Source organism: Equus asinus, chromosome 12 (assembly GCF_041296235.1).
Source record: "Equus asinus isolate D_3611 breed Donkey chromosome 12, EquAss-T2T_v2, whole genome shotgun sequence".
Taxonomy (NCBI): domain Eukaryota; kingdom Metazoa; phylum Chordata; class Mammalia; order Perissodactyla; family Equidae; genus Equus; species Equus asinus.
The window spans coordinates 5736443-5763946 of record NC_091801.1 but is presented as its reverse complement, the minus strand read 5'-3'; the positions used below and the strand labels follow the sequence as shown (position 1 = coordinate 5763946).

General features: G+C 34.7%; 1 long non-coding RNA gene across 6 annotated transcripts in view; it reads right to left on the bottom strand.

The window, feature by feature from the left end:
* The window catches only part of LOC139039873 (uncharacterized), a 423143-nt gene that overhangs the window by 94165 nt on the left and 301474 nt on the right, over window positions 1-27504 (bottom strand). For 5 of the 6 annotated variants that reach the window (XR_011493095.1, XR_011493091.1, XR_011493096.1 and 2 more), the window contains 2 exons: window positions 17271-17329; window positions 16224-16327 (listed from right to left, as the gene is read on the bottom strand). The exons of the other annotated variant lie outside the window; for it this stretch is intronic. This is a non-coding gene — a long non-coding RNA (uncharacterized lncRNA). The remainder of the gene's footprint in view (window positions 1-16223; window positions 16328-17270; window positions 17330-27504) is intronic. 6 annotated transcript variants of the gene reach the window in all.

The window sequence follows — 27504 nt, the reverse complement described above, 5'->3', positions numbered from 1 at the left end:
AGCACTGCCCACCGAAATCCCTCCCCAGCTACGGGATATAAGTGGATGGAAGATCTGTTGCTATAACCCTTATCTCGCAACACTGTTCACATTTTTCTTTTCTTCTACTGAAGATACGTTTGTAACGTGTTTGTAATCAGAACCTACGGAAATAACACTTTTTCTAATGGTTATATAGTTTTCTCATTATATGAAAACACTTCTCTACTGATGGACATCTTAAGCATTTGTTAACAGAAACTGTTGCAGTATGCTTGTATATTTAACTGTATTTGATTAGCTTATTGCTAAAACATATTTACCCTCTTCCTCTCATCTTCAAGGGGTCACCATATTTCCTACTTTTTGATTTCGGGTCCAGCCATGTTGATTCGCTTTGAGCAATAGAATGGGTAGAAGGGACTGTGTGTTACTTCCCAGCCCAGCCTCTAAGAAGCCCCTCGTGTTTCTGCTTGTTCTCTGGAGCTTCTGCTCTCAACCTGAGAGGACTATGCCCAGATAAGCATGCTGGATCCAGGAAAAGGATGAGACCTGTGGAGCAGAGCCAAACCTGTCTAGCTAACTCCAGCCCAGATCAGACAAAAAGACCCTCAGATGCATGAGTAAGCCTGGTCCCCAGCAGTAGCGCTGCCAAGAAAAACTCAGCCTAGAGCAGTTTTCTCTCAGCCAACCAACAGAAAGATGAGAGTAAATTATTGTTGGTCCAAGTGTCTGAATTTTAGAATGGTTTGTTACAAAGTATTTTTGTGATACTAGCTACAACCTGTATGTCTATATGAAGGATATGTTCCTAGAACTAGAATTGTTGGGACAGTGAATATTTTCCTAATTCAGTGCATTATAGATTTCATTCTTTATTGATATTATTGACATATATTTCCATACATATTTCACGATAAAATGTAGCCTAAGTCAGTATGTGTCACCATTTGTAGTTTCTACGTTTGGAAATTTACCCAAGCATGACCCCATCCTAAAAACATTAATCTCAATAGTTTATTCTTACTTTATTAATTAATTGCATTTATCTACGTAAAGTATAGATATGGATGTCTTACTTTTACAGAAGCACAAAGGTCAAGATAATGTAGTCTACTGCCTAGAGGAACAAAGTCAGATAGATGTGTTCTGTCTGTGGTGAGCGCTCTCTGTATAGAAGAGCTTTAGGTCTCTAACTTCCTGGAAGGAATTTGGATGAGAAGTTCTGTGTGCTTCCTTCATTGTTACGTGGAGCTTTAGGACTCTCAACAGTAGAACCCCAAACTTACATTCTACAAATTGTTGACAGAAGCTGTTGCAGTATGTTTGTATATTTAACTGCATTTGATTAGCTTATTGTTAAATCATATTTACTCTCTTCCTCTCATCTTCATGGGGTCACTGTATATCCTCCTCTTTGATTTTGGGTTCAGCCACGTGACTTGCTTTGGCCAATAGAATGGGCAGAAGTGACTGTTGTGTTGATGAGTTTATTTGTCAGAGCTAGAGTAGAAAGAAACATTTTCTGAGGGTACTCTGGAAGTAACGTGCACTTGTTAAACTTCTCAGTTTCCCCAAGGAAACATATATCTTCTCAGATTGTTAATGCACATGGCAGTGTACAGAATATGAAGTATAATTGTATTTAGGATGCTTACCAGGGAGCAAAATCTGGACCTGAGAGCTGCTCAAAAGCTATAAAAATCACTTTGTAAACAACTTGATTTGCTTAAGTATAGCTGTTCCACCTATTTCTCTAGACATTCTAAGTGCCCATCAAGAGCTTCAGAGAGTTGCGTACATCTGGATCTCACTGGTCTCTTACCCAACTGCCTGTTATTGAATTGTTTGCTAAATTGCCCTCATCTTTTACTAAGAGATATTAGAAGCAACTTCTCTGTGACGGTCATTGTTGTACTTATTTTAAGTTGTTGGTATTGTTTAGTATATAACACAGAGTCCTCTCTTTGAAATCTCATAGTTAACATTTGTTTTCAATCCTACTTGCACAACTGTATTTTTCTTTGCCTCAAATTTTCAACTCTTTTAAGTTCATTTGCTACTGTGTGCTACTTGTATTTCTGAAAGCCACTCTGAGCCTTACAAGTACATAGCAAAGTATAAAATGTGAATGTAAATAAGAAACTGGTTGAAGTATGATAAGGCGAGACAAACATCAGGATGTCCTTTCTATGTGACATTCAATTATGAGACAGAGATGGATTCTTCCTCTCACTCTTCATTCCCCCGCATAGCTGTTAATTTAACTGCCTACTTGTTTTGGCATTAGGTTAGCAAGATCAAATGTGTAGAATTGCTCCCTGGTTCTCGTTTTCTCTTTGGAATATAAAGGAGAAAGTATGGCCTGCAGAACACTTGCAGGGGGATAGTCATAAAATCTGTCAGGCTTCTTCACTGATTCATGACATGCATGGCCCTTAAGACACTAAAAATTATATAATGCACCCAGATTTTTATTGCGTTGAAACAGGGAAAAATCTTGGACAGAGCCATCACTCCTTACAGCAATTCAAATGATTGTCTTACTCTGTTAGACTCAAATTGTCTCCACAGAGGCCCCAAATCAGTATTTCCAAATCATATGGACATCAGGCACATGTACCTTATAAGGGTTAAAACAGGTAATGATTAAAAGTTTAAAACATGAAAAAAAAAACACCACAAATGTTTTCAGTTATCTCTGTATATGTGAATTAATTATTTTGGGGTACACTAAAAACCTTCCATTATTTTTCTCTGTACAGAAGTCTTTAAATAACTTGGACTACATATTTTTAAGATTTTGAGGTCATTTTTTGGCTCAACCTACCTGCTTGAGTTAGCCAAGTGGATTGTTTTTAAAGAAACTAACAAAAGGAAAATACAGCTATTAAAGAACATTAGTTTGTTTTGGAACACACACACATATACACCCACGAGATTTGCTTTCAAGGCATGCATAAGGATTTTTCAAACTCTGGGGTACTTATATTTTTCCTTTTAGATACTGCATGGCATTTGTCTTGGGTATTGGATTATTATTTCACTTTGCTTTTTTAAAATTCTTTTATTTTTTTGGTGAGGAAGATTGGCCCTGAGCTAACATCTGTGCCAATCTTCCTCTAATTTTTTCTATATAGCATGCTGCCACAGCATGGCTGGATGAGTGATGTGGAGGTCCATACCCTGGATCCGAACCCATGAACCCTGGGCCACAGAAGCAGAGTATGCGAAGTGAACTTAACCACTATGCCACTGGGCTAGCCCCTTTCACTTTACTTTTTAATTGTAGACCATACATAAGTTGTTATTATTATTTTATTTATTTATTTATTTATTTGAGGAAGATTAGCCCTGAGTTAACATCTGCTGCCAATCTTCCTCTTTTTGCTGAGGAAGACTGACCCTGAGCTAACATCCAGGCCCATCTTCCTCTACTTTATATGTGGGACGCCTGCCACAGCATGGCTTGATAAGCAGTGCAGACCCGCCAAAGCAGAATGTGTGAACTTAACCTCTGTGCCACCAGGCTGGCCCCTATTATTATTTTTGATGAGGAAGATTGTCACTGAGCTAACATCTGTTTCCAATCTTCCTCTCTTTGCTTGAGGAAGATTGTCACTGAGCTAACATCTGTGTCCGTCTTGCTCCATTTTGTATATGGAACGTGGCCACGGCATGGTTTAATGAGTGGTGTTTAGGTCCGTGTCCTGAATCCGAACCCATGAACCCCGGGCTGCCAAAGCAGAGCACGTGAACTTAACCACTATGCCACTGGGCTAGCCCCCATAAGTTGTTTTATCCATTAAATCAGCACAGCGCACTGAATATTTTTCATGAAATTATTAATTAAATTAGAATAAATCAAATACAATTAAGCCTTGCAGAATAGATCATAGCGTCAAATGTTAAGTATGGCTGTTATCCCATTGGTCTGAAGAGGAGATGCCGTCAATGCAAGTTGATCTCATTGCATGTGTGAGAATGATCCAGGGAGAATAACCAGAAAGATTAGTGAGTGTGAAGAGCCCAGGACCAATGGCGTCACGGACAATATTCTAAGTTATCAAAATATTAACTTCCAGAAAGTGAGGATGTGTTAATAGAACTGTCATCATTCCCACTTCGAAACTTCCATTTAAAAATGTTGTGCTAAGTTGCATCTTTCCAGAAAGATACGTGATGAACTGAAGCCATTTATCTCCTACTTCACCTACAGCTCTCAACAGAAGCATCATTTCCCCAGAGCCATCTTCCTTATGACCTCATCACTCCCCCAATGTAGGTCAGGTTTTATTAACTTTTTATTGTACTTTTGAAGAACCACATTACTTCCCTTTGTTGTAATTAATTGCTCATTTATATATTTATTTGATTAGTTGATAATAAATCCTTTTCTAATTATTTTATCACCAGACTCTGCACAGTGTAGGGACTCAACACATGATTTTTAACTTTGTGAATGATTGAAAGGATTCTTGCTGACTTCAAAGAAGTTACTTCTTTTCTATCAGAACATATTTTTTTTTTCATTCAGAATTCTGGACTGATGGTGGATAAAAGTGTTTCTTATTGCATTTTGTTTTAAAACACACATATGTGTATATGGCATATATGACATTTTAGAAAGATTGTTTTCTGTTCTCATTAATCTGGCTGGCTAGATCTTGGGACTTACCTTCTGTTGTGAGATAATTGTTTTACCTGCATGCCTTCTGAATTAAGGGCACTGATAGTCGATTTTTTTTTGTCTGACCAGGAATATGCAGATAATGATTCTCTGTGGGCAAAGGTTAGGCAGGTTTTAGAATCTTTAAAAGATCAAGAGTTTCCCAATATTGAGTTTCCTTAGCAATGACAAAGATGCGTGTGTATGTGGTCCACTTTGGCCTGCCTCTGCATTATACTCCATGGGACTTGAGAGAGCGAGTGTAACCAGTGTGGATGTGAAGCTAATGTTGCTTTAATGGTTCAGATCCATTCGGGCTTGTTGTCGCCTTCCCAATGCATTCTATGCAACTGTGGCAAGCGGACCTAACAGCTCTAGTCATTGCTGTTGCTTAGGGACTTGATGCCTTCCTGCTGAAAGGTTTAAAATTATGGGTATCTATATATATCTTTCAATCATTTTAAAAACACTAAGAAGTTTACAGGCGACTAAGACATTATCAGACAAAAGTTTAATGAAACCGGGAATCCAGAATGTTGTAATAAGCAAAGAAATCAATTTTACCCTATGGGGTTTTGCCAAACCTGGAGAATCTGAGTTTAAGTTTTTAGTGTATAGTAAGGAAGGGGAGAAGAGGGAGGAGGAAAAGCTGGTCTAGGTCTGCTGGAAGCGGGAATTCTTGGGTGGCAACCACAGAGCTGGAAGAAGTATAACTTCTCAGTGTGTGTGAACCAGGAGGGAACCAGCCGTCCCCAAGTGCTACAAGGAAAGTTGCCTTTTCTCTTAGAGAAAAGGGAAAAAATCCTATGAGACATTAACCACAAGCTTTCCGATGATGATTTGTAGGACAAATCACATCACCCAGCTGCCCAAAACACTTTGAGGTGTTAAGTTTCACTTAAAGTGGGAGTGTTCCGAGGCACCTTGGGGAAGCAAGTGCCTGTGCTCTCTAGAAGGAGGCCCATTAGTTCTAGAGCTCAAGGATTCCCACAAATAATGGGCCAAAGAAAGAGAATAGCTGACCATGAACAAGAATCAAAAAACAAAACAAAAACTCTAGAAGGAGGAAATGACCTGCAAAAACTTCAAACATTGGAGCTAAGGGGCACATATTGTTACATTATAATACTTAGTATGTTTGCAGGAAGATAAGCTTAAAAAGATCTTCAGAGTAAAGGAAACTACAAAAAAGGACCAAACAGATTTGAAAAATAACAAAAAAGAATATCTAATAAATAAAAGATAAAACAACTTAAAAATAAAATTTACTGACTTAATGGATGCATTTACTAGCTAATTAGATGAAACAATAGGAAAATTAGTGAACTCTAAGGTTGAATAGAATAAATTATCTGGAATATAAAATAGAGGTAATAAGAGAAGGAAACCATAAAAAGAGATAAAAAGCCGTAGAGTATTAACATGAGAATGTCCAACATATGTCTAATTGGTGTTCCAGAAGGAGAAGTAAGAGAAAAATGGAAAATAAGTATATTGGAGTAAATTATGCTTGGAGTATTTCTGCAAATAAAGACACCAATCTACATATTCCAGGAGCAACAGTGAGACCAACAGCTTACATCTCAGTATCAACAAAAGAAATGGTAGGAACCAAAGAAAGGTGAGATCTTCAATGTGCAGAGAGAAAGTGTGTCAACCTAGAATTCTCTACTTGGTGAAAGAGAATGTCTAGAATTAGGGTAAAAAAACAAGACATCTTAAAAGAGACAGAATCAGCAAAAATGTTCCCACCTGTAGATCCTCATTAAAGGGAAATCTAAAAGATGTATTCTGGCAGAAGCAATACCAAGGAAAACACTGGAGATTGTGAGAAGGAATGAATAATAAAATAAGTGGTAAATATGTAGTAAATCTAAGTGATCTTTAGTCTTTTAAAAACAATATTGTTTTGTGAGGTTAAAAGGCCAAGATAGAATTAAAACAAACAAAACAATAACATACAAGGAGGAAGAGTAGTAATTGAGGTCCTTCTATGATCAGAGGGGAGAATAAATGTGTTAATTTTCAACATTGATAAATTATTTCTGTGTGTTGTAACTTCTAGACTAACCTTAAGAGACTAGACTAGAGAGCATACAGTCCAATGTAGTAAAGTTAAAAAGAATAGAATATGAGAAAAAATACCCACTCAAACAAAAAGAACAACAACCAGGAGGCAATAATGGAGACAAGAAAACACAGAACAGAAGAAAGAAATTGGAAGTGTGAAATAAGGTGGTAGATATAGACCCAGATATATCTGAAATTAAATGTGAATGTAATAAATGTTCCATGTGAGAATTAAAAAAATCAGGCTGCATAAAAACATGAGTTCCAATTTTATTATATGTTAAAGATCACTTCTAAAATATTGGAAATCAGAGAATTCAAAGTAAAAAGCTAAAAAATAATACCACACTATCCAGTGTGACTATGTTAATATGACACAAATAGATTTAAAGCAAAAATCATTACTAGACATAAGGAAGGTCATGTTATAAGGTTAAAATATTCAAACAATTAGAAATATACAAAAATTGTTAATTTTTGGGCCTTATAACAGCCTCAAAAAGTCCTTAACCGACATAACCAATACCTTGTATAACACTTTGAATTGGGGTCATGACATCTAAATGAAAATGCATTGTTTATGTATCATATTTATGCTTTGAAATCCAAATATTTTCAGAGGTTATGATGTAACATCATTAATCTTATTGCTAGAAAATATGATGAAAATGCCCACTACGTAATTTTTAAATCTGTGTTATTTATGGATATCAACTGCAAAATCAACTGAGTTTGATTCCAATTGTGAGGACAAAGTTTGTCCTACGGTTCTAGTTTGTAGTTTGCTTTGCCGTTGCTGTAATGACTGGCCATGTCTCACTCTGCAATTCTCAGGCTGACCTAACTCTATTTATATTGAGTTCCCTTATAATTTGCTACGAGTATTTGTTTTCCCTTATTCACCATATGGTCAAATCGTAATTATTATGTGCATAGAAAAGCACTTATTGATCTAATAATTGGAGTCAATGGATTAAGTGTTGTGATAATAGATTGAAATTTAGATTTGGGATTAAAGAAAAGGAAGTTTTGGCAATCCTTGTGATTTTGGGTGAGACCTCTTAGGACTATTATAACTTGATCTGGAAAAGGAAAGAACTAGAAGAGAAGATTGTTCGAATAAAGTCCAGGTTAAATAACCATCGTAATGATGATGCTAATGCTAATAATAATAATCCTAATGACTTCTACTCTGACTTCTATGTCTATTCCCAATATTACTGTATATTGAGTTCGTACATATTTTTTAAAATTATTATTGATTTCCAGATATTTTGAACATATTCTGAATACTATATCTTTACTAGTTATATACATTGAAAATATCTGATTCCTTCGGGTAGACTGTCTTTTATGGAGTCATTTGTTAAATGAATCATTAATTTCAATATAATGAGAAATTTAAAAATTATCATAATAAAAGAAAAATTTGATTTTCTTTTAGGGTTTGTGGTTTTGTTCCTTGTTAAAAGAAACTAGATGAACTTTCTGTCTTTTAATTTATTTAGTACTTATTTTATGAAATTTCTATTTATTCAATATTTATGTTCTTTAATATAGTTTTATGTTTTTCTATCAAAGGCACATTCAATGCTAGATATATTTGAAGGTTCTTATAATGTAAGCTTCTTAGTAAATGAATCTTTTCAATTGTGTGTTTTTTACTTTTTTCCCCCTAATTTGTTGAAACTTGCATTGTTTTAAAATATTGATTTTGTTGTCTGGCAATCTTGTTGAATTCTTATGTTAGTTCTAATTATCACCTACACATTATCCCATGTTTGTTAAATAGATGATCATATCATCTATACATAATAACACTCTGCAATTCTTTCTGACCTTTACACCTATTATTACTGTTAAAATTTTTTTTTATTACACATTGGATAAAACTTCATTACAATGTTAAAAAGAATGGTCCTAATCAACATCCTTATCTTTCCTTTTTTTTTTAAGATTTTATTTTTTTCCTTTTTCTCCCCAAAGCCCCCTGGTACCTAGTTGTATATTCTTCGTTGTGGGTCCTTCTAGTTGTGGCATGTGGGACGCTGCCTCAGCGTGGTTTGATGAGCGGTGCCATGTCCGCGCCCAGGATTCAAACCAACGAAACACTGGGCCGCCTGCAGCAGAGCGCGCGAACTTAACCACTCGGCCACGGGGCCAGCCCCAACATTCTTATCTTTCTTAATTTAACAGAAATATTTTTAACAAATTACTGTCAATTATGAGGTTTTCTGAGAGTTTTTGGTAAGTCCTAGACCTTTCTATTATACCATACTGCCTTGTATGTAAAATATCTTTACATTCTTTAAACAAAAGAGACTTAATCATTTACAGAAGGGAAATCATGATACTCTTTGGAAATATGGTGAAATATATGGATTTTCTCCACAGGAGTAAAATGAACTTTTGTACATTAACACAAGCACTTTGTGTACAATTTTAGGGGCTCATGGGTCTGTTAAATATCCTCTATTGACTACAAGTTAAGACTCTTTGATCTAAAAGAATTTTATTCATTAAAACATTCCACAAACATTTATTGAACACCCGTTATATGGCAATGACTGTGAAGTATACTGTGTGTAAAGAAAAGAGCACATTGAAACTCATGAACTCTAGATATTCATAGTATGAAATTTAAACTCATGCAGGTGTTAAAATAAAATACGATATATGAGAGCTTTGAGGAGAATATATGAATTCTTATCTCAGTGACTTGGTTCTTTGTTAGTGAAAGTGCAAGGTGTAATTTCAAATACCATTTTGTTATTACATAAAAGTTTCTGATATCATGACTGAGCACTAGGTTGGGCCAATGGGAATGAATTTGTGCAATAATACGTTACTATATTCTATCTAGCCTCTCTACTCCCGTTAGTTTTTTTCTTTTCTAAATTTCACATTTCATCGTACTACACTGGTATGTACACTCGTGCCTTATTTTGGTTCAGCCCACATGCTGGTACTTAGAGCTTTTTTATTAGTTTTGCAAAAATGTCTGCAGGCCATTTTGGTTAAAAGGAATACAGATCCCTCAGGCTGTATAGAAGAAGCTTTGTCTGCCTTCGCTTTCAAAAACGTCGTTGACAACTTGAAAATAAATAAATGGATAAAATGCTTTGGTGGAGCTGATTGTAGTGATGGACAAGGCGCCTTCTCTGGGGAAGTGTGGCCGCAGGCCTGCTGCACTGAGGACGGATTTAAAGTCTGGAACTTTATCTCACCTGCAGTGCTTGTTGCCTCTCGGCGTGAAGAGTGATGATTATTTTCGCTGGACCTCGCCGCTGCTTCCCAGGCCTCCTGCACATTTCACTGGTTTATACACACTCAGAGGAGGCATTCTGCCTGTGGCTGGATTAACCTCACTTTCTCCTGGATCTTTAAAAGAAGGATGTCAAATTGGGCAAAGCTTCCTTGGCTGTATTTCTAGTCCATCAGTCTTCAGAAACGAAATCACTTACACCTGTTTCTAGGGAGGTTTCATTTCGAATGATTAATGCAGCCTGTGCCTCACTACCAACTAATGCTAAAAACAAGACACAGAAATACCCCTTTAAACTAAGTTTGCAGCAAGTTTTGGGGCAAAGTATAGTAATTAAATTGGTACATTATCTTTGCCTATCAGCTCATATTTAATTTTCCTATGTGCGAGAAGTCAAAAGATTTGGGGAAAGAACAGCAGCTATTACTACAATACAATGAAAACAATTACTCAGCGCATCTATTACTACTGAAACTTGGGGCAACTCATCAATTGACTAATCCTCAATGTATGGTCTTGGATATTATTATGTTAAATGTCAATCAATTTCTTACCCAGAATTGGTAAAATTAACTATCAATTAAACTAAAATGGAATCCATTCCAAAATGTAGTTGTGAGTTATTCCTCTACTAAATGTTTAATATTCATATAAACTATTGGATCATTAGTTCATGCCCAGTCTTGAACTTGATCTAATACTTAAAGCCTTGATCTTTTGTTTCATGAATATTTAATTGGACTGAACTCTTTTCCTTTTACAGTGGAGCGAGAGTGAAACATATTCTTTATGGCTAAAGTTATCCCTTGTGCTTGGCATTTTAATTTACTTTCTTAAACTTTTTAACCAAGGACCATTTCAATTCCAATGAGCATACTTTATCACACTTTTTCAGATGACTACATTTTCTCTTTGAAGTTTTCTTTCTAATTCTTCTAAAGCTTGAGAATATTTCCCATCTAGTTCTAGCTTACTAAACACAACATTGAGGTCATATAGAAATCATTCTTCTATGATTTGGAGATTTTGGTTGATAGGTGACTATAGTTCAAGGAATGTATCGTACTTCTAAATGTCTACTAGAAATTATCAAATGTGGGTCATCTTTATTTCTCTAACTGATTAATGGTACCTGTGACTTATCATGCAGAGTTAAGTGTATTAATATAAATTACTATATCTAGGAGAGTATTTAATACAAATTACCTGTCATAACTACTCCCCCCCAATATTGTCTACTATCTTCAAGTGGCGAGGTGGAGTGATAAGCGTCATATTGGGGTTGCTGCTTATATAAGAGGGTAGGAGGAGATGAATTTTTACCATATACCTCAGTATACAGTATGAAAATGTATATCGTATATATTATATGTTTACATTGACATGAATTACAAAGAACCACATTGAAATTATTGATTTCAAGTTAACCATTATTACTAATAAATTTAATTATAATGCTATCAATTTTTTAATATCTTATGTCTTCCCAAGCATTTGCTGTTTCTCATTTTATTCTCATCAAATAGATGATGAGTTAATGATGTTCATATATACTTATTAAGTAATATAATCAGGATGAAAGAACAGGTTTTCTGAAACCCAATGTGGCCGTCTTTCAGCTACATTGCTGTTACATAAATTTCAGTGTTTCACACATATATTAAAATCATTGCCTATATTTGGATCTTCATTTATTTAAATCAGATATTTCTATACCATCTTTAACACAGACTTTTTCCAAGTAGTACAGAGGTTCCAAAATTGTGGTCAGTATCCTGAACCTAGACTGGAGATGTCTTTTCTTTGTCTCGTGCAGTGTTTAATATTTATAAATAATTATCATAAAAATCTGGATTCCCAGCTTCTCTTGAAAAGTGAGAATATTGGGCAGCAAAGATTCTAGGTTTCCTTATGGAAATCATCAAATAGGGCTGAAGAGCTGCTGTCTCCTTGATATAAGATATTCTATTTTCTGTAATCCAATCCTTTGTGTCCTCCTAACACTGAGAGATTGTCAGCTGCAGAACGAACAAAATATGATGACATTATATTACCAGAATTCTTACATGAGGCTCACTTTCTAAGACTGCCTACTATAGGCAATTGATTTTTGACTGCCGATAACTTAATCCTACTTTTGTGTTGTTTACATTGAGTTCTTACTTAAACTTCTAGTCACCAATACATCCTTTAAATGGTGGTGGTCCTGTCTGAGACACAGTTAGGATTGCACAATGAAAAGCCTTCTTCTCATCCTGCAAATCTTTCTAGGAGGCTTCTAATTTCAACTTTACAGTGAAATTTCTAGACCATCTTTCTCTTTATTTTCTTTGATGTTTAGGCCTCTATATCTCGCTTCTTATTGCACATCTTCATTTGGGTCTAGTGTAGATATCTCTTATCAAACTGAATTTTTCATATTGTTACCTAGATTTCATCTTCATTCTATATTCCTTAACTAAGAATATAGTAATATCATGTTCTGGTTACCAAAATCAGAAACATTGAAGTTTTCTGTCTCTCCTACTCTTTTTCTCAATTCCTAAGACCTAAAAAGCAACCAAGTTGTGTTCATTTGACATCTCAAATCCACCACTTTGACTTAAAAAACATTTGCCACCTATGTATGTACTAGAAACACACAATGAATACAATTAAAATAAGAAAATTTTCCCAAATTCCAAATGTTCATAATTAGACCTATGAGTAGAAAATTGTAATTTAATGTGATATGGAAAATGGTAGAATTATACAAAGAGTGTCACAGGACTCACAAGAATGCCATCTAAGCCATACTGAGGGAGACTGCTATGGGAAATTGTGGTGTTGCTTCAACTGAATGATGCTTCAATTGAGTTAGCCAATGATGAACTTAGGGAATCGGAATTTCATGTAAACAGGATAAACTGAAGATATACAAGGGCAGGGTAGATGTAGGAAAATTTATAAGCAGCATAGTTTGCTTGAGGATAAAGTATATGGTAGGAAGTGTGGTAGATGAGTTGGAGAAATATATAGGAATTGCATTATGAAAGGCCTTAAATGACATATAAAGAGCTTAGACTTTATCTTCTCAGAAGAGAATTTGAAAAAAGTTTAGGCCGAGGGGTAGTAAAATCAGAGATACAATCTAGTAAGAATATGGTTGAGTATTTTTATTTGGTATAAATGCCTTCATGGAAGGAGTCCAATTAAGGAGAGAATGTAATGGTTATGAAAAGAAATTTGAAGCAGTGAAATAAAGTGGTCATAATAAGAACATAAAATATTTGATGTGATAAATATTTAGGAATTAAAATCTGGTGCTCAAGTCAAACATAGAGGTAGAGGGAAAGAGGCAAAGAATAATTTTTTTAGTTTTTTTGCTTTGGTGATTGAATAGCTAGTGGTGTGATCAACAATCGCAACTTTTCTTATAGCTGAATAGTATTCCATTCTTGGTATGTATCCAGAATGGAATACTACTCAGCCATAAAAAATGATGAAATCCGACCATTTGTGACAACATGGATGAAGCTTGAGGGTATTATGTTAAGAGAAATAAGTCACAGGGAGAAAGTCAAATACCATATGATCTCACTCATAAGTAGACAATAAAAACAATAAACAAACACAGAGAAACAGAAATTGGATTGGTGGTTACCAGAGGGGAAGTGAGGAGGGAGGAGGCCAGAAGAGGTGATTAGACACGTATATGTGGTGATGAGATTGTAATTATTCTTTGGATGGTGAACATGATGTAATCTACACGACATTGAAATATATAACAATGTACACCTGAAATTTATGTTATAAACCAATGTTATTGCAATAAAAATAAATAAATAAAAACAAAAAACCAATAGCAACAAATATGTATTGAACTGGGAAGATGTTCATGGTAAGTGAAAACGGCAGGTTGTTGTGTAATATCCAGAGAATGGTTCTATTTTTTATCCAACATAAAAATAGAAATAAAACTCCCACAAATGTTCATAATTATTAATATATTTTTACAAAAGTTTTTAAGTGGGAAACCATAAGTAGAAATGCTGATTGGGGTTATTTATATAGGATCAGTTGAATATGATGAAAGCTATATAGGGGACTCTAGAGCTAGATAGATGCTCGACACCCTGCCATAAATATATGAATTAATTTTCCATTGAACTATATAAAGATTTCTTCATTCCTACTAATAAAATCAGCCATAATAAGAATTATGATAAAATAGCCAATATGCTTACCAGGTGCAGGTACTGTGGCAGGTTTTTTAGATTTTTTATGATACAGCAACTGTAGAACATTTTACAAGTAAAGAAACTAAGGCTTAGTGTAAAAAGGCTTACACTTAAAGGTTAAGTGTAAAAAGTAAATTTGCATTTAGAGAGATGCCTACATTTAAAGCCAATTCAGTCTGAATTTTTAAATACTACTTTATATATGATGTGTAAGTGTAACACGGTTGGCTGCAATTAGGAATGCAGTCTTTCTCAAGGGGACAGATACCTGAGCGATTTCACTTTACTTCTAGCTTATTTGTAGTTGCTTAGGGAAAAACCCACCAATGCAATCTAAAAATACTGCAATTTTTGTGGGAGTGGGGGGCTAGGCAGCAGTTTTAATAAGCAAGGCAACTTACATACAAGGCTTGCCTTGGCTGGCCACAACATGAGTAGATCTGCACACACATCTGCCAAATTCTTAAGAGTTTATATAGAGGCCTTAATGGGATTCAGTCATGTAACCATCCAGATGGTCTCAGCAACACATTACTCTCTCCAGGCTGTGTGCTTGAAGTGGATCCTAGTGCGGGAACAGTGGGTGGAATGTACATTCCAAGGACGGGAGGGGTGAGGAGTCTCTGATTGCCCTGCTCTGGTGAGAGTTTCAACTGGTGGTCACATCCTTTCGATGCCCTTCTCCAACTCTCCACCCCTGGTGACCGGCTCTGACAAATCACACATGCCCCTCCTCTTTGGCAGTGCACCCTGAGCATCAGCAAGAGGTTTCACTAGCGTGAAGGCAGCACATTTGGTGGCTCTCTGGTTGCACTGAGGCAGACAGCATAGCAACAATATAGGGACATGCAAGAGAAGGACATAGAAGATATACTCAAGGATTAGGATAATGATTTTTCCAGTCATGAAAAATAAGGTGTTTTTAATTTTGTACTTCTTTCTTCATTCTTATCTTCTGATGCCTCCCTGAAATCTCAGAATTTCATCCAGATTTTCATTGTTGCAACATCAGAAAATATCCCTTCTGGGGGAAACAAGGGCCTGGTCCATCAGGTCAGCAGCATGTCTCACAAATATGAATTGGGATGCTCAGGAGATGTTTGTGAGTTGAATTTATATTAAGAACTGGTATAGTGTCAGAGACTAGGGAGGAAAATGCTTAAAATGTGATTTTATCATCAAAGATGATTTTCCACCTATAAATCACAGTACAGAACCTAGCTAAAGAGCATGCTAACTTCTCACTGAATTGATAAAATTGACCTTTTAAAATTTCACATAAAAATTTTAAAAATTGTGAATATTGTTAAAATGATGTTATATAATGTTATTACTCTTCCCAAGAAAACCTTATCCTGAACCTTGTCCTTGCTATTATGTAGACTATATGACAAGGGCTCTCTCTGTGGACTAGATCTAATGAATGGTCACCTATAATCATTAATATAGATGTATAAAAGCATGGCACAAGGGTGACCCCAGCCTGGACTTCAACACAAAGGCCACAAAAGCACATTTCAGTCAATCTTATGAAGCTTCGAATTGCTAACATATCACTTCAAATTTGTAGTTAATAAAGAATGTCACAGAAGAGGCTAATAACACCTACAATGCTATAGCCATGCCCATTTTGTCTTTTGCCTTGCACAAAGTAAACTCGAAGTGGTAAATGTACTTTCAATGACAAGATTTAATTTTAGCACAAACAGAATATTCTGTGTAATGTAAAAGCTGCAAAGTCTTGAGTTTAAGCCATAGAAAAATCAAGAGTTCAAAAATCTTCAATGAAATTGGAATGATCAGCTGTGACTATTAAATATCTCATTGATCTTTACTTATTGACTGTGCTGAGGGGCATGGAGAATCCTGACTGAGAATGAGAAGAATCTTAATTTTACTGCTTTATAAATGTTGGCTATTTGGTCAGAAGAACTTGAAATTAGTGATTAAGTTCACACGACATTGCCAAAGGAGGAGCTTTGTTTGTGGACAGATGCACGAAGGCCGGCAATTCACTTACTTGTCACTCAATCATGGAGATTGAGTAGGATTTTTAACCTGTTCCAGCTGAGTTCACTCCCCCGCCAAGGTCCAGAATTGTGTAGTTTCCCCTTAGGCCTGAGGCTGTTATATAAAAAAAACCCTATTATTGTTATTATTATTATTTTGTTTCAGCTTAACCTGCAATGGATGACTTAGACTTCCGTGGAATAAGAATGAACCTCAGGAGTCTGAGTACTTGAACTGCAAATTACAAATCACATAATTATGAAAACAAAAGAGAAATAACACATTCTAAAAGTTGTGTCTTTTTGGGTAATAATCGATTTTAATATTAAAAAAATTTTTTATTATAATGATTGAATACTTTGAGTTGTGTTTTGATTTTGTGTTCAATTTTTAATCGTTGACTGTTTTGATAAATAATTTTTGTTTGTTTTTGTATTTATCTCATTTGCTTACACTATGCAAATGCTTATATAATTTTCTTTTCCAAGGTGGTTAGTAAGACCTCAGTGCTTTATATCCTTCTTAGCTTTATTGCTTATGTTTTAACTCTATCTTATGTTCCAGAACTCGTCTTCTGATTGCTCAAATGCCACCATTAACTGCTCATTTAAAGTTGGCTCTAAGATCACTTGTTCTAATATTATTTATGACTAAACAGAAAAAAATGCTGAAAGAGACTTCAAACAATTCTTGTCACTTCTCCACTTTTGATGATGAACTATGCCCAAAATAATCAACAGAGGTCATTAGCAAATTGGGCCTGAAAAATGGTAATAGATATATATTTTTTGGCTTGTCCATATTAATGAATGTAAGCATTTCCTCCAAGTAATATTCCTTGACTGAATCTTTTTGTGACTCAAAAGTACCTTTAAGTAATGTTATTGAATTATTGATTATCTGTTTGGTAATAGGCAATCTACTTTCACAATTTCTCAACAACAGTATGTCTCTGAAATTAAAATTCTCCAGATAGTTATGAATAACTAGCTTGTATCAAACCAACTTTTCACCAAAAACAACTGTAAAACAAGTTTAAAAGAAAAGAAAAAAATACCTTACATATTGGAGGCATTGGAGAATCTTGAGGGCACCAGCAATTGTTAGGACAATATCCTAATAAAAAGAATACACAAGATGAGCCCAACTTTCCACAAACTTTCCCCTTGAGGTATTTTCCGTTGCTAAGTGGCTGAGGGCATAAAGACCAGGCAGAAAGCAAAACCTCAGGACCTTTGGCAGTCTTAGAGGGCTAAGAGACATGATAATATGAAGTAGAGGTATAACCAACCCAGTCGGAATTGGAGGGACCAAAATCCTCAAGAAACAGGAAACACAAACAAGTGTGTCTGATTTTCTAAGTTGATGTTCACTATAAGGCATTTGTCATTTCCTAAGCTGTTATGGAATGAAAGACCAAGAAGGCAAGAAGATGGCTGAAACTAAGAAGCTAAAATCTTAAGCAGATGTTTTGTCAGGTTCAATGTGCTGGGGGAACAAAATTGACAGTTTACGGTCTGTCAAGGAAAAAGGGCTCAGATAATTGCGCCAGCATTTCATTTGAGAGCTTTAAAATGTTATACCTTATGAATGAGGACAAATCAGAGATAGACCGTACCTCAAAGAGAGTAAAATCCAGCTTCCTATCATCTGAAAACCCTTATTGGAGCCAATGATTTGTTTATGTTCTGGCTGCCATCTAAGGAACAAAAAGTAAAATCTCTATGAAAGAAGGTAAAATTATAAGAGCAGAGTTCTTGAAATTTTTTTATTCAAAATGTCTGGAATCCAATAACAAATTACTAGGCATTAGGATCAAGGGTGAAATGATCACAAACCAAAGAAAATATAGATAATAGATACAGACCTGCAGCTAAATATTTTACTATCCTACTCAGTCTAAAATATCTCTGATTAAAATGTTCATGAAAACATTTGATGTGATAGAAAATTTTATCAGAGAAATTAAATCTCTAGAAATAATTTCATGGAAAATACAGTAACTGACACTAAGAACTCAATATATAAGTTTAAATATAGATTAGACACAACAAAAGAAAAGTAAACTTGAAGAAAAGAGAGAAAATATATTTCTGAAACATGGAGAGAAATAAAAGGATGTAAAATACAGAAATGATTCTAAGAATATATAGGTCACGGTGAAAAGCATTAATACACAATTTGAATCAAAGAGGAAGAGAGAAAGAGTAAACAAAGCCATGTAAAGTGGTTCTGGTCAACAGTTTTCTGTAACTGGTGAGAGACATAAAATCCACGCGTTCAAACAACTCTAGAAACCCAAAATAGCTAGGCATATCTCAATCAAACTGCTAAATAGCAAAGACAAATTATACCTAAAGCAGTCAAAGACAAAAAACATTCATCATCATAAGATAGTTAACATTAAGACTGAGAACTGACCTTTGAGAATAGTTAATTTGTAAGTCAGAAAACAGTAGTATGACAACTTTATTGTGCTCAATGGAAACAACTGCCAGCGTAGAATTCTGTAACCAGTAAAATATTCTTTAAAAATGAAGATGAAATAAAAATATTTTAGACAAAAATAAGATTTCATAGCCAGTACATGTGCTCTATGTGAAATACTAAAGGAATTTTACAAAGAGAAGGAAAATGATCACAGATAAAAACACAAAAATGGAAGAAGAAATGAAGCGCAATGGGAAAGATAAATAGATGGGTAAATGTAAATGAATATTGATTGTAAAAACCATAATAATATCATCTGTCAATTTAAAATATATGTAGGATTAAAAGTACATGACAATAACATCATAGAAGACAGAAGAGGGGCAAAATAAAATGCTGAAGACCCGTGTGTATTCTATTCCATTTATTCATCCTTTGATTATTATCATCTTCTTTCTTTTCCTTATATGAGTTTAATTAGCTCTTCTTTTTCTAGTTTGTTAAAGTCAGTTCAATGGTCATTGACTTGAGACCCTTCTTCTTTCTAATAAAATCATTTAGTGCTATAAATTTCACTTTAAGTTTGCTTTGGGTGTATCCCAGAGGTTTTTATATATTGTGTTTTCATTTTCATGTACTTCAAAATACATTCTAAGTTCTATTTTGATTTCTTTTCTGACCCATTAGTTATTCAAAAGTCTATTATTTTGTTTTCAAATTTTTTTGGAAACTGTGGGGTTTATTAAAGTCAAGAATTTTAGGTGTCCTGGTTTCTGAAGAATACTGTAGACTTGTTTGGCTTTGATATGTACATTCAACATGTGATGTATAGATAGATAGATAATAGATGGATAGGTGGACAGACAGTCGATTCTCATTATTTGCAATAGCTATGTTCTATAGAGTTGCCTCAAACAATGGATGAGTGAATACTGAATCATTGCTCCAAGGGGAAATGCAGGGTTAGGTTTTATGAGCCTCTGGTCACAACATTTTTGTCAAACAATCTATGCATACACTGTTTTATGTGTGTTTCTGTTTAAAGTCACCATATTTAACATATATTTTTGATTTATTAACATTAAGCTCACGGCCACCAGTACTGTAAGTCATCCTTGAATGAAGCTTATCTAGCATACACATCCTCTCCATACGGCACATCACAGCTGTCCTGCACTTAGAAACCCTAGACAGAGCTACAACACTACCTGTGGGAGCATTTTAAATAGTGAAATCACCAACCAAAAGCACAAAAATGTGAAAAACATGTTAAATAGAGTGTGAAAAGGACACATGTGCAGGAAGAGAGCTGAAATCTGAAGGCAGATCCTGGTCCCGTTCCACCTCAGCGTGTCCGCGGTGCCTGCAGAAGGGCGGCAGGTATTGATGGGGGCTTACAAAGAAATTTTAGTGAGTAGGCAAATTTGCAGACACTGAATCTACATGATGAGGATCAACTGTACATACATTGGCAGTGTCATTAAATTGAGGCTTGAGAAACTTGTATGGCTCAAACTTGGCAGTGGAGAATTTGGGTCCCGTATGAATTCTGAAACTGTCTATTCTGTCAACAGATACATTGACTGGGCTATCCAGGATAGCAGACATTTTTGTCTTGGATGACTTTGCTTTAACTTCCAGAATTCTGTATGTCTTTGGGTAACCCTCCCAACTAGCTCCTTTCTAGGGTTTCTGGCCAATCTCTACTTTAACCATTTTTTACTCCTAAAAACAAAAAATGCATTCCTTTCTTGTTCTTTCATAATATACTTTGATGTCCATTACTCATAAATCACAACAAAGTAGAAATGATTTTTCTTTTCCAGGAGGAAAAGGACAACTTAACTCTCCAACTCTCACAGGAACTGAGTGACAATACTTCTATTTTCAATGCAAAGAAAAATAAAAAAGTAAACAGTTAGGTTTCCATATTTAAACAGGATGAATATTCATATCTTGAAACATATTTTCTTTAAGTGAAAATTCTCAAAGTATATCTGAGAACAATGCATATATATATATATATACACGTATCTATAAAATGTATAACATTTTCAATTAAGATTTTTTGGTAAGTGGAATATAACTTATAGCTACTAAGTCAAATAATAAAATGGCAAAATCCATGAAAATCTGCCTGATAATAACGTATAAAAGTTTAGATTCATATCTGAAAAAAAGTTTGTTTCAAGAACCTTAAACATGGATTTCATGTAACAAAATCTTGAATTTGAATTTGCATTGAATTTTTCTTATAATTCCAAATATACTTCCTTTATTTTACTCATGAGGATTTCTTTTCTTTTTTTTTCCGAGGAAGATTAGCCCTGAGCTAACATCTGCCAATCCTCCTCTTTTTTGCTGAGGAAGACTGGCCCTGAGCTAACATCCGTGGCCATCTTCCTCTACTTTATATGTGGGATGCCTACCAAAGCATGGCTTGCCATGTGGTGCCATGTCTGCTCCCAGGATCCAAACCGGCAAACCCTGGGCCACCGAAGCGGATCGTGCGCACATAACCGCTGTGCCACCAAGCCAGCCCCAGATGAGGATTTCTGTTTGGAAATATTGTTTGATCATTTGTAAATCATTTGTATTCCTAAATAGTTCAAAATGATTTGACTAGCAGAGCTGGCCCTGAGGTGCAGTGGTTAAGTTTGATGTGCTCTGCTTCAGCGGCCCAAGTTCACGGGGTGGGCCTACACCATTTCTCATGCTGTGGTGGTGACCCACATATAAAGTGGAGGAAGACTGAGACAGATCTTAGCTCAGGGCTAATATTCCTCAAGCAAAAAAGAAAGAAAAATGATTTGACTAGCAAAACATCCTTCAAGTCACACGTGGTTAAGTAACCGAAATTTCCCAATTTTCTTAAAAGAAAATAGGAACTATTTAGATTAAAATGCCAATAAATATTCTATCCCCTCTTGCATAGGTTTAAATGAAAAAGCTGACCATAGTTTAAGAAAAATATGAATGATATGAATAATTAGTTTTCCTTGGAACTTATACCACTTTTTCTTAATTATTCAACTATAGGACCACTCTAATTTACTTTTTGATTTGGCCTTTGGAAGTATTACAGTGCGCAGGACTGGCTCAGTATATATTCTTTCCCTTTTAAATGGAGTGACATTAAATTCATAATGTATAGAAAAATTTTAGGCTTAGCAGATATTCATTAATCTGTCAACACATCTTTCTTTTTTGGGGCAGCCAAGAAGATTAAATTAGTAAAACTTGCTGAGAGAGAGCGAAAATGCGTATTGGAGAGGAAGGGCTGTGTCCTCTTAAAAGCATGTTTTAGCACGGGCATTAGTAGGTTACCAAGTATAAAGTACACATCTCTGTGTATCATATGTTATCTCCAAGATATCTTTGGGAATTTATGACTGTAATTATTTTGATTTCTTGACATCCAAAAATACTGGATGTATTCCCAGTTTTTTTCTCCATATGTCCAATGTTTTGTTGATAAAGAAAATGCTTGAATATGTGCACACATACAGATGAGTGAAAGGAAATCAAGCATTTAACCAAGAAGCCAAATCCTGCATTTTATATTTAAGAAATATGCATTGTCCTTTGTCATTTAGTATGTCCCAGGAAAAATCATTTTACTCTCACAGTTTACAAATAACACTTGTAGAAGAGTGATGCATAAATCAGAAGTGCTCCCAGCAATGACTGTAGCAATTCTTCAGCCATCAACAGACAAGCCTGTAGATTTGTCAAGTGGAATGGTAAAGGACAATTTTAAATTGTGAGGTAGTGTTCTTAGAAAGCTATTTTGATAAAGTGGCTTTTTTTCATTTGTTTTTAAAAGAGTTTTAGGACATTTAATTAGTTTAATTCTCCCTCTCTAAAGTATGAGAGAAAGCTCTCTCAGATTTGCTTTTATAACTTTTGTATTTTATATATTATAAAATAAATCCACATTTACTGCAGAACACTTTTGAAAACATGCAGAAGAAAATGAAGCAAAGTCTTCTAAAACACCACTACCCAAAAGTAAATAATTATTCTTAAAATCAGGAATGTACAGCTCCATTTTATGTGTGTGTGGGTATATATATATATATATATATATATATATATAAAGAGAGAGAGAGAGGGGCAGACAGAGAGAAAGAGGGAGAGAAGGACACGTTTATTACCCACAATTTTCTTTTTTATAACTACATTGAAGGACTGTATCATAGTTTATTTATGAAATCCCATAACTTTAAAAATTTATGAAAAAATTTATAAATTTATAAAATCCTAACCATTTGTTGTTGAATAGCTATTTTCAATATTTTACTGCTGTCAGTAGTGCACCAATGTATGTTCCTATAGCTAACACTTTGGCTACATGTGTGATTACTTCTCTAGGATTAATTTCCAGTATTAAAGTATAGATCATAGCAAAGCATCTTTGAACCTTTTTTGATACATGTTGACACATATTGCCAAATACATCAACTGATACATATATCCAAATTGTTCTTGTAGCAAATTGCACTGTCACCAGCAGTAAATGAGACTTTCCTTTTCCACAAAAGTTCCCAGTGTTTGATATCAGCGTTAATATATTCTCAAAAATATTTTAATTAGCTTTGGTTTAAGTGAATAAGAGGTTGAACATTTATTTCTTATATTAAATGTTTTGAAATTGTCTAATAATAATATTCTTACACATCTTTATACATTTTCTATTGCGGTTTGCATCTATTTCTTACACATTTATATAAAGTCTTTCATTTGTTGCCAATCTTCCTCTTTTTACTTGAGGAAGATTTTCACTGAGCTAGTGTCTGTGCCAATCCTCCTCTATTTTGTATGTGGGATGCTGCCACAGCATGGCTTGATGAGCAGTGCGTAGGTCCACACCTGGGATCTGAACTTGGAAACCCTGGGCCACTGAAGCAGAGCGTGAAAACTTAACCACTACACCACTGGGCCAGCCCCTGTAAAATCTTTTGTTAGAAAGATATTGACTTTTCATCCTCAATATTTTATGCAATTTTCTTTAGCCAATTATTTGCCTTTCATATTATGTAAACTATTTTATAATCTGGGAAAAAATACATACATATACACACATAATCATGTCTCACTTTTTAGTAATTTTTCTCCTTTCTGAAAAGGTTCTCATCTAATCATCCTATTTCCTTTTAGATTTTTAAAAATATTTTCAATTTTGCATCAACACTGTTAATCTGCAATTTATTTTTTGTTAGTATAAAGTGAAGGATGAAATGTATATATTTTATTGATTAATCTATACTTTTTGTACAAAATGCTGCATCTGTCAAAATTAAAAATATCCCAAGGTCTATTTTGAATTTTTAAATTTGGCTTCATAGGTTTATATATCAGGTTACATATTCCTTTTCATATCCCCTTTCTTAGTATTGTACTTTCTTTTATATTTAAACACTTAAATACTAATAAGAATGTCTCAAAAAGATTATTTGCATTCCTATCATCCTTATAGCATTATGCACAATAGACAAAACACAGAAGCCACATTAATGTTCGTCAACAGATGAATGGATGAGGAAATTGTGATACACACATACAACAGAATATTATTCAGCCTTTAAAAAAGAAGGAAATTCTGCCATTTGCAGCAACACCAGGGAAGCTGGAGGACATTATGCTAAATGAACTAATTCAGTCCCCAGTCCAGAGGGACGAATACTGCAGGAGACCATGCATGTGAGAAATCGGAAATAGTCAAACTCACAGAACCAGAGAGGAGAATGGTGGTTGTCAGGGCATGGGGCGAAAAGGATACAGGAAGATATTAATCAGAGAGCACAAAGTTTCAACTACATGAGATGAATAAGACCTAGAGATCTAGTGTACAGGATAGTGTCTATAGTTAATAATACTATATTGTATATTTAAAAATTTCCAGAGCGGTAGATCTGATGTTAAGTATTCTTATCACAAAAAATAATATAAATTATTCAAAAGGGCAGTAGGAAACTTTTGGAGCTGATGGATATATTTATGGCATAGATTGTGGCGATGATTTCACAGGTGTTTACTTATCTGCAAACTCATCAAATCGTATACATTAAATATGTACAGCTTTTTGTATGTCAATCACACTCGAAGAAAGTGGTGGTGAAAAAGAGTCAGCCTTATTTTATTATTGGAGAAGAACACAGCTGTGTCTGATAATGAAGATTAGTAGAGAAAAAGTTTAAAAAGTTAGACTAATTGGCCCTATGTTTCCACTGTCTCGTATCACAGACACATTATTTACTTGGAGAAATTTCAAGTCTCAGCTACAATTTCCCCCACCTTGTGCGTGTCCCTCTGCCTCTCACTCTGATTTTCATTGCTTTCACAAGATTTTTCTCATTTGAGGGCCTCAAAGATCAACTCTGATAAGCTATGTTGCCCTGGTGTCTTTTTGTCACTTGGGACACTGATTGACCCTATCTAGCTCAAGGAAGTGGCAATACCTTGCTTTAGTTTTACTCTTTTCATTGCTTCCTTTATGACAAAAAAACCCACAACAGATTATGACCCTCTTGGTAGACGTTTGAGCTAGTGTGTCTCTGTGGGCAAAATACAAAAGCTAGAGACACATTTTTAAGTTTTTCTTCTTCTTAAAGTGTCATATGGTTAAATGTGTCAATTTTATTCTCCAGCACATAGTAGCATCCTGTTCACTGTGTTCATTGCATCCTCAGAGATATTTATATACGAATTTCTAGGAAATTTCATCTGGGACACATGAATAAAGGAATCTGACAAAAATGGGTTATTGCTTCATAACATTAATAAACTCAAATAAATGCAAATTTTGCGCTAAATAACACGAATTTTAGTTATTTTATCTACCTATTAAATTATTAGTTCCATGATATGACAGTTCTTATTGAAGAACTTTGCTTATTGTAAAATATACTAGGGCAATTAAGTCTGATTTAAAAATAATGACTCATCTTTTAAATACTTGATTTACATACATTCATAATTCTTTTTATTGATCAATTGCCAAAATTAAGAGAGGTTTCAAGGTGAAATAAGCCTAGGGAGTCCAAGTTGGTAAGAAGAGAGGCACAATAGACAGCCGGTATCATGTTGGGTTTGTCTCCCTGTCTTTCCCGGGCTTTTCTTTTCCCCACTGCTGACATTCTGTCACCATCCTTCTAATCCTGGCTCCCGAGTCCACTTTCCTCTGGGTTTCAGCACCTTCCAGACAGCAGGAGTCTATGGATTCTCTTGTTCAGCTGATGCTCATGTTTGTTTTCTTTACCTTTGGGGGACTCAATTACCCTTTCAGATTCGAGCTCATTGGTGACTGAGTGCTTTCCTGAAATTCAGTTCCTAAATAACCAGCTTGCTAATTCCTGAGGACCTGCTCATGGCAATGACAGTGTCAGGGCTTCTTCGCTTTCCCTGTGACTAGATTCCGAAGCTTTACACACACACACGCAATAACTCCTATTTAACTCAAACTCTTATTCTGTACTTTCCCTTCAGTACTATCTATTAATTTATATCTATTTCTTTATTTGCTTTACAAGGATAGAGCCAAACTCTCCCTTTCAGAATTATTCTTTGTTTGTAATTTAAATTTCTTTGATATTCTTTAATTGTTAGTTTGAAAGGTGTGAGAAATGGGAGAAATGTAAACTAGTCTTATTCATGCGTAAAGATGAATATATTAAACTTCAGGAAAAAAATGATCACTATACTTAAGACCTGAGAATAATAATTGAAAAGAGAATTATCTTTAGTTTGTCAGAGAAAAAGAGGGAAAGAAATCTCTCCAAACCTAAACTTATTCCTGGCATCTAAATTAAAGTTTGTATGATAAGTTTTAAAAGCTGAAAATATTAATAATGTTCAATTCTTATCAAAATAAGAACATAGAATAGTCATTAATGATTGAATTAATTAATTAATTTTTTTGTGAGGAAGATTGGCCCTGAGCTAACTTCTGTTGCCAATCTTCCTCTTTTTGCTGGAGGAAGATTGTTGCTGAGATAACACCTGTGCCAATCTTCCTCAATTTTATGTGGGATGCTGCCGCAGCATGGCTTGACAAGCAGTGCCAGATCCGCGCTCGGGATCTGAACCTGTGAACCCCCGGGCACCGAAGTGGAGCGCGCAAACTTAACCACTACACCACCAGGCCAGCCCCAGAATAGTCCTTAATTTAATTGACATTTTTCTTCTAGAACATGGTTCTTCAAAGGTTTAGGACCCTGCAATCTGCATATTCATTTCATTTGTTTGTAAGATGTCTTTGTTTTATTAAAAAAGTATAATTCATCGCATTGACTTAATATCTCATTAGAGTTACATTTTGATTTTTCCTCTTTTAAAGACAATATTAGCTACATCTTGACTACATATTTCTTCTATTTTGGTGTGTATAATGCAAAGACTTTTTACCAATAAATAATTAATATTATGGAGTTCTAGTTTATAATTTCTTCATCTAAATTGTGCATTCTTTAACAGGACACATAAGGCAAGGACATGTCAGTAGTTGCCCCATTGCCAAAAATGTTCTTGAGATACAATGAGTGAATCATTCTCTCTCTCTCTCAAGATTTATTTTGTTTTTGGGTTTTGTTTTTTTTACATACTACTTAAAATCTTCTAACATAGTATGTACTTTACTTATTTGTATTTATTTTTATTTACTCCTTTTCTTGCTATAATTTTCTGGGAGCCAAGGCAAAATTAAGCAAATTGTTTAAACAGTTTGTCACCTTTCAACCCAATTTATTTTAATTTTGTCATCAATAAAATGATAGAAATATCAACAATTTTATAACATCAGAACAACTAAGAATGAGAGAACAGATGGGAGAGAACACTTTGAATAAATTGACACAAAAGGA